At 40.8% G+C, this 12,708-nt stretch overlaps 1 long non-coding RNA gene across 1 annotated transcript in view; it reads right to left on the bottom strand.

The window, feature by feature from the left end:
* LOC126499688 (uncharacterized) overlaps positions 1-3,241 on the bottom strand; it is a 5,790-nt gene extending 2,549 nt beyond the window's left edge. The window contains exons 1-2 of the long non-coding RNA XR_007591159.1: positions 3,032-3,241; positions 2,350-2,565 (exon numbers count right to left, since the gene is read on the bottom strand). This is a non-coding gene — a long non-coding RNA (uncharacterized lncRNA). The remainder of the gene's footprint in view (positions 1-2,349; positions 2,566-3,031) is intronic.
* Positions 3,242-12,708: the final 9,467 nt, after the last annotated feature.

Raw genomic sequence — 12,708 nt, 5'->3', positions numbered from 1 at the left:
GAGGGGGAGAGGAGTGGGGAGAGGGGGAAGGAAATGGGAGGCTGGGAGGAGGCGGAAACTTTTTCTTATTCTCAATAAAAAAAAAAGAAATAGTTTAAAATTTTTGTTAGTCTCAAAGAGTCTCGAGATGAAAGCTTTACTTTACTTTGATCTGCTAAACAGAATAGACATCTTCTTGCTTACAAAGTAACTCAAATGCAAAATAATAAAAGTATCTCATAATTATACAGAAAAATGACGCTGATCCTATCATCTTGCTCCCAGGCTAATCCAAGAAACTAGCAAGTGGGAGGAGTTTGTCTTCTGTCTCCTCTCTAAGAATCTGTCCTGCCTTCTGCTCTCTCTTCTCGCAGGTCTCTGCTAAAGTGCTAGCGATGGGTAAGCTTGTTACAAGTTTTGTTACTACTTTGTGGCCATTTCGGATGGCTGAGTAGAAAACTTGCTATTACTGGTAGTTCTCCTCACATACAATCATTGAATTACTTTTACTGGAAATGCATGGGCTCGTTAAAAGTTACATTTTTAAATGTAATTCCTAAGGAAAAATGTATAGCTGCAGCCTACTTCGAGCACAGTACTGGTAAACCAACAACACCAAAACAAAGGAGAAGGCAGGCAGCTTTTCACACTAGAAGTGTTTTACCGTGAAACCAAGTTTTAGGACCCCTCATTTATAGGAGACATTAGCCATGGTTGCCTATCATTTTTCTTAGAGTGTTGTCTGGATTGTTGCCATTTTGAACTATCACGTGTTGCTTTTACATATTAATAGTACACAGTGTATTTTAACCCATGCAAGCACAAACTGACCCGCTCAGGACAGTTAACATTTCCTTCTCTTATCTTTTTTGTTGGTTTATTTAGACAGAGCCTTTGGGCACTGCTTTTCTAACTTTTCATTACACGGAACAGTTTACTACAAACTGTGGACATCCGTCTCCCCTGCAGAACCCCAGAGCTGATTCCGTCTACCTGAGTCTTGGTATCTGTTAGCCAACTTACTTTAAAGCCTTTCTCTGCCCACCTACGTCAAAATACAAAATATTTAAAGATATGCCTAAAGGATGATGATTTATTGGGGTCAAATTTGTGCAAGAAACTTTTTAGGCAAGAGAAATACAGTCCTAAGTGACTAGAGATAACAGATTTCCCCAACTAAGAGAATGCCAGCACCGAGAGCAGTGCCCTCACAGGAATACTGAGGGAATGGCAGATTGTTAAAGCTCTAAAAAGCCGTGTTAAAGATTGAAGACTTAACTAAGTGGTTTTACGCTTGTATCCTTAAAAGATCATTCTAGCAGAAGCGTGAAAACTAATATAATACAGGCCCAGTTCTAAATTTGATCATATAAGGGAAAGTCACTGTCAAGATGAAAGGGGTGTGAATCTGAGAATTATGACATAAAGTTGTCTTTGGAATTTTTATTTTTGCTCAAAATGGACATTTCCTTCATCTTACAAGAATGAAATTATTCTAGTTCTCCAAATTTAAAAACACATCTCTAAAATAGAAACTTTTATCATCATTAATTTTCTTTCTTGTAACCTCTCTAGAAACCAAATCTTATAATTTTTTATAATTCAAAATACACAGAAAACTGCAACTTGAGATGAAACAAATTTAAACAAATATATCTTTATACGTTTTAAGGTAACAAAATACAGCCTTAGTCACTTTTCCTATTGCTGTGACAAAATGCCCTGAGGCAAGCAACTTCCGGGAGAGAAAGGACTTACTCGGGAGAGAAAGGACTTACTCTGACTCTGATCGGGAACATAGTGCAGCCTGGCAGGGCAGCCCTGGCGGCAAGAGCTTGAAGTGGCTGTCACAAGGCACAGCGCATCTGCCATCTGTAAGCAGGAAGTGACATGACCAACGCTGGCACTAGGTTCACTTTCTTCTTTTCACGTAGGTCCCAGGACCCAAGTCCGGAGAATAGTGCGGTGCACTTAGGTGGCTCCACCCACCCCCGCTGATCTAATCTAGTTAATTCCTCACAAGCTCGTACAGAGGCTTGTCTGTGGTCATGAATCCTGTCAAGCCGATAACCACTTACAACAATTACAAAGTCCAAAGTGATAAAAACTGAAACAAGATGGAGGCACAGTATTACTGGCATTCGCCGTTTGGAGAATAACAGGTACGAAGCCACAGAAGTTGCGTAACTATTCTCCACTCCAATAATACCACTTGTGAAAAATCTTCAAAATCAACTCTAGACTGGGATTGAATGGCAGTTGCTTTCTAGTTAGAATACTGTTAGATTGTAACTTGAAGGAAGTTTAATAGGTAGACTTTTATCAACTATGTTTCAGGAGGGCAGATGATGAGTAGATCAAACTACATACCAAGGATGTACCTCTGACGCTGACAGAGCTGACAGTCTGTCTCAGGCAGCATCTCTACGGCTATGAAGACACCACGGCCACAGCAACTCTTAGAAAGGCAAACATTTCACTGGGGTGGCAGCTCACAGTTTCAGAGGTGTCGTCCATTATCATCATGGCAGGGAGTGCAGCAGTGTGCAGCAGACATGGTGCTGGGGAAGGAGCTGCCACATGTTGCTATTCAGGCAAAAGGAAGTAGACTAGATTGAGTGTCACACTGGAAGAAGCTTGAGCAAAGGAGACTTCATAGTCTGCCCCACAGTGGCACACTTCCTCCAACAAGGCTACACCTACTTCAACAAAACACTTAACAAAACCCTGCCTCCGAATAGTGCTAGTCCCTTTAGAGGCCATTTTCTTTCAAACCACCACCGGCATCTATTTTTATCATTCACTGTATTCATTTTTGAGGCGGTGGTTGTTTGTGTCTTTGAGACAAGGTCTCACCATGTAGCCCTAATGGCTTGGAACTTGCTATGTAGACCAGATTGGTCTCAGACTCATAGAGATCTGCCTGCCTCTGTCCTCTAAATTCTGAGACAAAAAGTGTGCACCACTGTGCCTGGCTATTCACTATATTCCTACATTTAAAAAAATGTAATTCTTGGGCTGGCAAGACGGTTTAGTGGATAAAGACACTTACTACCAAGCTTGGCGATCTGAGTTCAATCCTTGGGATCCATGCGGTGGAAGGAGAGAACGGATTCCTGAAAGCTATCTTCTCACCTCCACTCATATGACATGGAACTCAGGCCTGCGCATGCTCCTCAATCCATAAATAAACATAACGAAACATTTAAAAATCATAATTCTACAATTAAATAGTAAGGCCTATAAAAATAAAAACATTTGATGATTTTATTTATTTTTTTTAAATATTTATTTATTTATTATGTATACAATATTCTGTCTGTGTGTATGCCTGCAGACCAGAAGAGGGCACCAGACCTCATTACAGATGGCTGTGAGCCACCATGTGGTTGCTGGGAATTGAACTCAGGACCTTTGGAAGAGCAGGCAATGCTCTTAACCGCTGAGCCATCTCTCCAGCCCCATTTGATGATTTTAAATAGGTAACTAAAATAGTCAATAAAAGATGAAGTAGAAATAAATTGAAAGAGATACTTATATTTACAACTATAAATAAAAATGCAATGTAACCCAAAACGTAATATTCACAATATAGAGTTCTCAAAATTTTAAGGCAGCGGTCTGACACAATAAAAATACGTTAGTGACATAAACAATGTCAGAAGATGAACTGGAAATGGACAAAAAAAATGGACAAAGAAGATTTTTAACTTAATAGTAAAGGAAAAGAAAGAAAAGGAGGGAAGTAGGGAGGGAAAGAAGGAATGGAGGAAGGGAAGAAGGGAGAGAAGGGAGGGAAAAAGGAAGGGAGGGAAGGAGGGAGGAAAGAGGGAGGGAGGGTAAGGAGGGAGGAAAGAGGGAGGGAGGGTAAGGAGGGAGGAAAGAGGGAGGGAGGGTAAGGAGGAAATCCATTTGATTTATCAAAAATGAAAAGGACTTGCTGTAGTGGTGTGTGTTAAGAATGGACCTTCAGGGAGAACCAGCTGAGAGTTTAAGGGAACTGGCTGCTCTTTCCAGAGGACCCTGGTTTAGTGCCCAGCATCCACATGGAGGGTTACAGCCATGTGTAAGTCCAGTCCCCGGTACCCAATACTTTCTTCTTGCCTCTGCTGGCACCACACATGTAAGTTACAGACTTACATTCAGGCTTTGTGGAACTGTAAATTTCTGAAGGGAAAAGTTTAAAAATAGGAACCGATTTAAAAGTAGATACATACTTTTGATCTAGCAATTTCTCTTCTAGGGTAGTAGTTTTAGTCTGTAACTACAAAAAGCTCTGAGAGATGGATACATGGGCTATGCTCTATGGTATTACTTTCTGCTGGTGAAAGCTTTGGAAGCCATCTGTCCCTCAACAATAACTGATTTAATAATTTATTGCTCAATTAGAGTGCACATCACATAAAAAGAACAGACCTCTCTTTAAAGACATTAGAGGTTTACAATATGTTGTTTCTCTGAAACTTGCTGTATAAAACAGTGTGCATCTGACTTGATACAGTCATCCAAACCATGTGTGTGTGGGATAAGATAGCTAGAACAAATTTTTGTGTGGGTTTACTTTCTCTTTCATACCTTTGTGAATTGTTTTTATTTTAAAATCAATGACTATGTGCTATAAATTAAAATTGGAAAAAAAGTGAAAAATGTACTTCCCATATTATTTGTTGTTTTGAGATATTTTATGTAAAATATATGGCAGCATGTTGTACTGGCTGGTTCTGTATATCAACTTGATACAAACTGGAGTCATCAGAGAGGAAAGAGCCTCAGTTGAGGCAATTCCTTCATGAGATCCAGTGGTAAGGCATTTTCTCAATTAGTAATCAATGAGGGAGGGCGCAGACCATTGTTGGGGGTGCCATCCCTGGGCTGGCGGTCCTGGGTTCTAAAAGAAAGCAAGCTGAGCAAGCCACAGAAGCACATAGCCCTTCTCCACGGCCTGTGCATCAGCTCCTGCCTCCAAGTTCCTTCCCTGCTTGAGTTCCTGTCCTGACTTCCTTTGGTTAGGAAGAGCAATGTGGAAGTGTAATCTGAATGAACCCTTTCCTCTCCAGCTTGCTTTTGATCATGGTGTTCTGTTGCAACAATAGAAACCCTAATAAGACAACGTTATGTATATGCATTTTCAGTCTTACTGGAATGAGAGTTCTCCCACTATTTACTTTTTACAATCCTTTCTTTATACTTAATGCTTCATAATGAGAAAAACATTCTTGAAAAACCTTCAGAATCTATGTCATCAATATATAAAATGTAAAAATAGAAGTGGTTAGTTGTAATCTGAGTATAACAATTTCTAATTTTTTTTTCATTAATTACATTTAAGAAATTTCTATTAAGGCGACTCAATTTTTACATGAGAGATTTGTCTTTTGTTTTACTCTAGTTTGACACCCCATGTTCTCCTTGCCACAATACAGGGAGCTGGTCTGGAACTGCAGCAACTGACCCTGGACTGTTTCATCCCCATTTCACTCTACCCCCAACATTGCTGAACTGTTCCATTTTCCCATAGAGGAAGGTTATTCTTAGAAATCTAACTTTTTTAGTCCCCTATTGTAATGGTCTGTCCTGTTCCTTTAGGAGACAAGCCCTGCCCACTCCTCTCCCCTTCCACTGAGGCAAGTGGATCTTTCTTCGGTTTTAGCCTGTGTGAGCTCTCTCTTTTCCATCCCTCTTCGGAAGAGGCTGCAGCTGCCTGCCATGGCCCCTCTCCCCTCCTCCTTTCTCTCTCTCCCTCTGTTTCTCTCTCTCCCTCTCTCTCTTTCTCTCCCTCTCTGCCTCTCTCTCCTCATCCCCCTTCTCCCTCCCTCTCTCCTTTCCCCTTCCCTTCCATAACCCACTAAATAAATATCCAACCTCACTCTGCATGGCCTGCCTATCCATCTCTGTCTCTCACCCACTGCAGCTCCTCGTTGGGACTGGCTGACCCTCCAAGGTCTCTCAACCACTGAGTGGCTCCCTGCCTGGGACCCACTGCCCCTGGTGGCCTGCTGCCTGCTGCCACCACTTGGGGACTAGAGCCATTTTATTTTTACCATTACACCTATCTAGCAAAGACACTTCATGTTCACCAGTGTAACCATCTGGACAACCTACAGTAAGCAAACACATGCAATAATATAAGTGAATCTGAGCTGAAATTTTAAGTTGGTACCCTTTCCTTGCTCCAGCCAGAACTCAGTGTGAAGAGCCCTTTGATCGCAGGTTCATGTATGAGGCAGCATAACTTGCTTCATGCTTAAACATTTAGGTAACTCTCTGATGCTACTAAGTCCCTATCAGTGTTTCCTTCCACATCTACCTGCACTCATTCTGTCTCTGTCTTCATGAATTTTCTAACTACAATTAATAGACCCTTCTGTTTGGGAGCTCGTCCCTGCTCAGGGGTTCAGAAGGTCAGAGCTGGGCAACACTATAAATAGGATATTCAAGCTTCAAATTCCAGGAGTTGTGGACAATAGGAAAGGAAAATCTATACCCCTGGCATTTACCCTGGCAGACCATTTGTTTCAAAGGAACAATATCACTGTCTTTCATATACTGACAAAGATTTCACCAGATTCCCAGTAAGAATTAGGAGTTGCATTACATACTCTATATTATTTATACTTTATCTAGATATACACATATTCACTTTTATGATAGTTTATTATATAGTTCTGCCATGTTCAACTAAATCAATATATTGCAAAAGCAGAAGTTATAAAAAAAATTCCCTCATAGGCATACAGACACAGGGTAAACCTAAAGACTAACACACCTAGGAAGAGCCACCTCACCCAGACAACGTATGGAACTACCTTTGTATAAATATTATAAATAACATAATTTTGTCTTATAAATGACTTTTGTTCAGAATGAAGAGAAAACACACAGAGAGAGGGAGAGAGCGGGACGTGACGAGAAAAAGAGAAGCTTTTGATTAATATAATTGAAATCAAATCCAAAAAGAAAACTCTGTTGGATTCTTACAAAAAGAAAAAGAAATGTAGTTTAATGGGAAAAATGAATTCTCCACAACTTCCTATGTGCTTGGACTTTACATGTTTTATTTCACTTGCTTTTCACTGAAAAGTCCAATTAAATTTTATTTCAAGAAATTTTCTCAAAGATAAGGAACAAGAAGTTACAGAGTAAGGATGTGGGCATAAATGTTATTCTTAAATGAATGCCTTTTTTCATAGGCTTTCTCTTCATAACGGACATCAGAAGTTCCCCTCTTGTCTCACTTTCAATTTAAACCAATTAGCCATGAAGATTGACTTTAAAGTGGTCAGGTGATTAGTGGCAGGATGGAAATGAAAATGCAAACATTGGGATTCAGACTATTTTCTTACTCTAGAGAGTAAATCATTTTGTCTTCTGCTCTTTAGCCAATGTTGAGTTGGAGATGTGAAAAATACTTGTAACTGCTTCATTTAAGCTAGGTCTTTTTTTTTTTTTTTTTTTTTTTTTTTTTTTTTTTTTGGTTTTTCGAGACAGGGTTTCTCTGTGGCTTTGGAGCCTGTCCTGGAACTAGCTCTTGTAGACCAGGCTGGTCTCGAACTCACAGAGATCCGCCTGCCTCTGCCTCCCGAGTGCTGGGATTAAAGGCGTGCGCCACCACCGCCCGGCTTAAGCTAGGTCTTAATATCAGTAACTTTTCTAGAACAAATAGAGACGGTTGCAGGGTGCATGTGTGTCTCTGATCATTTGAATACAAGTAGCTACATACAGCCTGACAATTTCGTGTGATGATGATGTATTAAGACTCAGCCAGCCTATTTATTCCTTTCTTATAAAGTCTTTGTGACTTGGGCCAATCATTTGCAGCTTATTCATCACTGAAAGGGACACAGTTGTATAACACTTTAGTCATGGCATATTAATTTCTTAGTAAAGTCAAGGCAGTTTCTTGGTTTCTAATTTTGGTAAAATGGAAGTTTCAGAAAAATCTGTGTGAGATTGACTGGTAATTTTTTTTTTAATAAGAGGAAAACAAAAAAAACTTGGGCATTATTTAAGGACTTACAAATATTCTTTTTAAGACATTTACATCAATTCTATAAGAAAAAATTATATATTTGAAATGTTTTAAAATTAAAACTTTCCAATAATACCACACACTTATTTAGAGTTGATTATATGCTAGGCACTACACTAAAATCTTTCCTTTTGCCCTAGCCATATACATTAGCCACAATTATAATTTCTAATTTCAGATGAGAAAAAAATGGGGCTGAGAAAATGACATGACTCGCTTGGAATAGCCAGACTTGCACCCAGCATCGGAACCGCAATGTGCACTGCTAATCAAGAGGAAATGGGACAGCAAACTTTCAGCTCTTCCGTTCAGCACTTGTCTGTTATTACCCGTGACATAATCCCTAATAAAGATGAATGGCTAATCTAGTGGCGTTGGTTTGGGAATAGGCCACGTGTAAATAAGGAAGTCCCATGTGAGATGGCTCTTCCTCGTATCACAATCTTCAGACTTACCCTGGATCTGTATGCCTGTGGGCTTGGTTTTTGTCTAACTTCTGCTTTTGCAATATATTGATTTAGTTGAATATGACTGAACTATATAATAAACTATTATAAAAGCAAATATGTGTATCTACAGATAAGCAAAATACAAGTAATATAGGGTATGATTATCATGCTACACCTAGTTCTTACTAGGAACCTAGTGACAGTTTGTCAGTATTTGAAAGACAGTGATACGATTCAGAGGAATTTGTCTGTGCGTATGTGGGTAAAGTTCCCTGTTGGTCTATATATCACTTCAGCTTTGTGCGCGTGCGTGTGTGTGTGTGTGTGCGCGTGTGTGTGTGTACGTGTGTGTGCGCGCGCGCGCGTGTGTGTGTGTGTGTGTGTGTGTCTTGGTGTCGCAATGCGGTCTAGACTTGCCTGCATAGCACAGGCTGTGGTAGTGTCGGTGCCCGTGTGGGTCCAACACAGATTCCCTAACTCGGCTGGAACGGAGTTGCGAGGAATAATCAGACACAACTTACACGGTCATCTTTCACGGGCAAGATCTCTCTCCAAAGAAGATCTCTCATTTATTCTCCAAACAGCTTATATATCCTCACCTCAATAGAGCGGGAATACGTTAGGCTATCTCCTAGGCAACCAGGTGCATGGGCTCTGGTAACGTCCACATCTAGCAGTCAGGTAGGCCCTGAATTAGCATCTCTATAAGACATCCTCCAAATTACAAAGGAAGGAACATCCTGACCAGTTTCAGTCAACACCTCTCCTCAGGAGATCCTTGCTATTGTTAGGCAGAGACATCTTGTCTGCAGAGCTACGTGATCAGCTCAGACTGGGCCTATGGCTTTTGTGAAATGTTCCTACTGCAGCCTCCTGAGTGATGAGATTTTAGGCGTGTGTCACTGTGCCCAGCACTGTCCATATCGGTCTGTTGTGTCAGGGCAGTCATCAGAAGGACATTTACTTCTATTTGGGCGACATCATAAACTAGTGTGTGTGAGTGGTGTGTATGGATGTGTGATGCATGCCAAGTGTGCAAGGAATAGAACACTGCCTGTCTTCCTCTGTCACTCTCCATTTTATTGTCTTGAGAGAGGATCTCACACTGAACCAGAAGCTCACTGCTTCAGCTAGGCTGGCCAAAGGAGTTCTTGGGACAGGCTTCTTTCCACCCCTCCCCCAGACGCTGGGGGTCACAGGTCTGTACATATGTGCCTGACTCTTTACATGGGTGCGGATGATTCAAACGGAGGCTTCATGCTCGTGCAGCAAATGCTTGTATGCCGTGTATAACTGTGTATTTGTGGGTAAAATCCAGCACAAACCACCAAGGAGAGGAGCTAGCAGCCACGTAACATAAACCTCTACTTAGCTTGTATCTCTAAAGCTAATTTAGAATTTAGATTATATTTGATCTTTAGTCCCAGAAATGTTGGATTCCTTGAACTATAATTTTTAATTTCTAACTCAGTTCATCCTCATTTTATATGAAAAAAAATCTCATGGTTTAAAAACTTTCAGCTTCTTATTCATTCACATATTTGGCACAAATTTCTCATGTTCCAGGTCTGAACTATTCAGTTTTTAACTATAATTCTTTATATGAATTACATCAAAGAGATTTTGCGAAATGTCCACACAATTTTTACTGCAACGTTTATTGGAAAACCTTTCATTCTTTTTTTTTTTTTTGCTTTTTCGAGACAGGGTTTCTCTGTGGTTTTGGAGCCTGTCCTGGAACTAGCTCTGTAGACCAGGCTGGTCTCGAACTCACAGAGATCCCCCTGCCTCTGCCTCCCAAGTGCTGGGATTAAAGGCGTGTGCCACCACCGCCTGGCTAAACCTTTCATTCTTCTTCCCAAGACATACCACTCATGATAGATCATTTGTATCTTTGGACTTAACTGATGTGATGGATTATCTATTAGGTTAATGGAATCACATCTTTGCAGTGCTCTTGGAAACATAATTATTTTGGTAGATTCTTTAGGTTACTATTCAATTAAGATTTTAAGCTGGCTGGTGTTGTCGCACGCCTTTAATCCCAACACTTGGGAGGCAGAGACAGGCAGATATTTGTGATTTCAAGGACAGCCTGGTCTACAAGAGCTAGTTCCAGGAGAGGCTCCAAAACTGCAGAGAAACCCTGTCTCAAAAAAAGAAAAAAAAAAAGAAAGAAAAAAAAAAAGCCTTAGGAGGTGTTAGCAGAGGTACTGAAAAAATGGCTCAGTGAAGAAAAGAGCTTGTTCTGGTAGCAAACATGAGTACCCCTGCACCATTTTTCTTTTCTTTTTCCAATCTAGGAGTGGTCCTCCATGCGTCTGTAGCCCCAAAGTTGTGAGGGAGAACAGGAGGATCACTGGGGCTGGCTAGCTTCCAAGCTAAAGCAGGATGAGAGAACCTGTCTCAAAGGAATAAGTGGGGGAATAAGAGAGCAGGACACTTAGCATTCTCTCCTGGCTGCCACAGATGTGTGCACACCTGTCCACATTGGCACATACATGTGTACATACACTGCACACATGCAATGAATAATTTGAGGGTTATTGTTGTTCCTTTTGGAAACTACAGCTCCCAGATTCCTCCTGGATTACGGACACCTGCGCGAGGGTGCGCACAGGTGCAGGTCATTTCTCCCAGATACCCTTGCGCTTCTCGTTAAAAAGCGAGCTTCCAGGAGGTCTCGCTCTCTCTTGCCCTTTACCCTTGTGTGTCTTGCACACCTGTCCCTTATCGTGACCCCCTCCCCCCATTAAAGTGCACCCACGTGGGAGCCATGTGTCTGTGTCTCCTCCTTTCATGAGTGTTTTGTCTGTCCTGTGTTTGTCTATACACACACCTGCTTTAAAAGAATAATAGTTATAGTTTAGCTTTGAGCTTTTATTGTTCTAATAAAATGAATTAGATAATTTTGAACTACTTTTAAATTCTCAAACTATAAAACATGGACAATTTTCCATTTTATAAAAGTTTGATGATCTAGTAGGACTCAGTGTAATGGTCTGTCCTGTTCTGTCCCCACCAAGACTAGCCCCATCTACTCCCTCCCCATCCACCACCAAGGCAGGCAGATCTTCCTTTTGCTTGCAGCCTGAGCCAAGTCTCTTCCTTTCCATCTCTCTCCCAAAAAGGTAGCTGCTGCCATGGCTCCTCTCCTCCCCCACCCTTTTTTCTCTCTCTGCTCCTTTCACTTCTCTCCTTCCCCTCTTCCCTTTCCCCTCCTTAACTCACTAAATAAATACCCAATTTCTCTGCATGATATACCTATCCATCTGTCTCTCATCCACTGGGACTGTAGCTCCTCATGGGACTGGCTGCCCTGTCTCAGTCTCTCACTCACCATGAGGCTCCCTGTCTGGGACCTGTTGGCCCTCCTTGCCCACAGGCCACCGTGTGGTTACCTGCCTGGGGCTTGCTGCCCGTCGTGGCTCTAGGGCCACTCAAGGGCTCCCTCCTTGGGAGCCACTGGCTGCCTTCATGGCCCCCTGTGGTCTGGGAACCTGATGGCGCTGCCACCACTTGGGAACCGTAACATTTTATTTTTACTATTACACTCAGAAATATCTCAGAATAATTTTTTAGTAATTATAAAAACCTTTTGGTTGGTTACTCTTGGTCATTTACAAAGGTTATATAGAAAGTATGGTGAAGAAAATGACCCTGAGCCCAACAGATAACATTTTCTGGTTCTGACCAACCTTTAAATGATAAAATTGTCATTATGGATTATATTTTTCTAATTTTACACTTTGTTACATTATTAGTCTCCTATAACAGTAACTTAAAGATATGACACATTTCCTTAACAATTCAGTTGATAAGACATTTATTTGTTTGATATTGTAAGTAGTACTTATCAATTTTCTTAATGCATTTTTATTTAAAAAGTCATTTCTTATGACTTATATGGTTCAACATGTAAGATCACTTGCCACCAAGCCTGATGACAGGAGTTCAAACCCAGGACCTACAAGGTAGAAGGAGAGAACAGACTCTTGCAAATTGTGAGCTGTGGCATGTATACCTATATTCATATAAACATATACAGTACTAATAAAGCTATAAATAAAATAATCATATCTGAAGTTCTGTTAATTTGCCCAAGATAATACAGTTTTAAGTGAGTTGTTTGGTATTCCACTTTAAAACTCCAAACTTTCTAATTTAAATGTAATGTAGTAATTTGGATTTTTTTATAGTCTTTAATTGTAGTAGTTCCGGATTATCAGACACATTCTGTCAGGTGCTGGG

The sequence above is a fragment of the Alexandromys fortis genome, unplaced genomic scaffold (assembly GCF_014885135.2).
Source record: "Alexandromys fortis isolate MF-2015 unplaced genomic scaffold, M_Fortis_MF-2015_v1.1 scaffold_37, whole genome shotgun sequence".
Lineage (NCBI taxonomy): Eukaryota > Metazoa > Chordata > Mammalia > Rodentia > Cricetidae > Alexandromys > Alexandromys fortis.
The sequence above is the reverse complement of the archived record's forward strand: the minus strand, read 5'-3'. Positions and strand labels throughout refer to the sequence as shown.